Below are 2,369 nucleotides of genomic sequence, written 5' to 3'. Positions count from 1 at the left end.
AACCACCGGCCAACAATCAAACAAGAACATGACCGACGGGCCGACCGTCTACCAAGGATCGGGAGTGCTACATGACGGGTTAACGGCCGATCCGGCTAAGGTCACGAAAAGTGCAATTCGCGACTACGCCAGTCCACCCGCTAACACGTCCCGTCAGACCAAAGCCTAAGGCTTCTCAACCCATACCCCAATCTGACCGTGTGTTAGCTTGGACAAGCTAATATCAGAAACAACAAGGCATTTACACAAAACATCGCTTTATTTATTTTATATAATATCTGGTTTTCAACACACAAAATATTACACAAATAGTGGCATGCCAAGAAAGCGAAAGTACATACTTATAGTCTGAAAGCGTCTTAAGCAACAAGATGCAAATCTACACCAGCCAGTCTAGTCTCCCGCGACCTCTACAAGCTCGCAACTGGTCACCTGGGAAAACAACGAGTGAGGAGTGAGTGATCTAGCACAGCATTACTCAGCGAGTTACAATCCCCAACTAACAAATACAACCCCTCGCTATCCCACCCCAAACAATCTAAAGCGAGAAGTTCACCAACCCAATTCAACGAATAATAATAAGCAATATCAGAAATACGCAGTTGGAAAAAGATAGTAAGATAACTAGCAATATGCTAATTACTAGCTCAACACCAAACTCAAACTCGACTTAAACCAGGGTTCAATAACCCGAAACACGATATAATATATATAACAAACTCGGGCCCTGGTGACGTTATGTTCCTCCTTAACTATCGGCAATATCCTATCTTCCTACAACAAAGGCCAGAAGAATGAACTTTCAACCGACCGCGGCGGCAGCCCACAGTCCTTCGGGTCACCGCGCGACAGCCCACAGTCCTTCGGGTCACTGCCACATTACACCGTCGTGTAATCACTCAGCCATAGGCCATGACCCCGTCTATCTGAGTCTTCCCGATCCAGCGAATAAGGGGTTTCCTTGAACCCGCCGGGTACGAGGTCTGAAGGAACACTAACTCATCCCAATATGCCAAGCATTGTGGGTTACACAAATGCTGTCGGCCAATATACGATTAATACTATACCCGGTAAAAATAACACAAGGTTCCTAGTATTAATCACCACACAATCAACACATTCCACCTCAAACATGCCTAGCATTGTGGGTTACACAAATGCTATATGGCCAAAATATGATTAATACTAAACCCGGTAAAAATAACATTCCAGAATCTAGCATAAAGACTAATTCCAGAATACCTAACTATCCACAACTTAGCGATATCATCTAACCAATCAATCTAACCATTAGCATGCTACTACGGTTCTCAAACAATAACAAGCATGCCATCAACTCAATCAACATAACCTCAATTATTCAAACCATTACTCAGTTAGACCCGGCCACCGGCCATGATCCAACTTCCAAGTAATGGGACCCTGCATGAAATGAACTCAGCAATCAATCGATTATAACTCACAGTTTTTGGTTGACCGTGGCCTTGACCCCAAACCCGAGTTCTGCGATCCGAACCCTTTCCCGACCTTCTGAAGTAGACCCACGTCCATACTGTTCTTGAACTGGTGTCCACTAGAACTGATCTCTCTTCACTTGAACAGAACCTTTTCCAGGTGCTGACTCAAAATCGGCAGAATAACTGTTCTCGAAAACTGCCTAAATCGCCCGAAAACTATCAAAACTCGATCTTTCTTTCTTTGCTTTCTTTCTCACGTTTTGAACTGACTTTCAAGTGCTCTGAATGTGTTCAAATGAGAAGGGGTCGTGGGCTATTTATAGGAAACATCAACCAATCCGGAACAAGCCGTGTGGCAGCCCGTGTGTCGCTTCGCATGTCTCCGGACGCATGCGCGGCGACACCTCGTGCTCCACATGGCTGGCTTCATGTCTCAGTCTCCTGAAGGATGACACCACGCCATCTACCTGTCTGGATGCATGGTCTGGCTCCATACAAGGAGACACCACGTCCTCCACATGTCTGGCCGCATGGCCTGGTCACATGCATCGCAACACCTCGTGCTTGGCCGTTCCACCTCGTGTTTCTATGTGTCACTCCGCATGCTGTGATAATTTTTACTGCAACACCTCATGCTTCTCTTGACACATACCATGCCAGGCAGTTGCCACCACGTCCTGATTTCATAGATCGAACCACCTCGAGCTTCTCGGTCCATTCGTCCAATTTTGGCCTTTCCGGTTAATTTTTCGTCCCGCGATCAATCCCAATATTTTTCGACGCCCGTTCTGATGATCTGATTATTTTTAATAAACTCCAAATGAATCCTGACTTGATGGAAAATATTTCCCGAGTTTCCGGCTTCTTCGAAAAATTCCATAATACCGAAATTAGGGTTTTTCGCCCAATTTC

Source organism: Brassica oleracea, chromosome C5 (genome assembly GCF_000695525.1).
Source record: "Brassica oleracea var. oleracea cultivar TO1000 chromosome C5, BOL, whole genome shotgun sequence".
Lineage (NCBI taxonomy): Eukaryota > Viridiplantae > Streptophyta > Magnoliopsida > Brassicales > Brassicaceae > Brassica > Brassica oleracea.
This window is presented reverse-complemented; position numbering follows the sequence as displayed.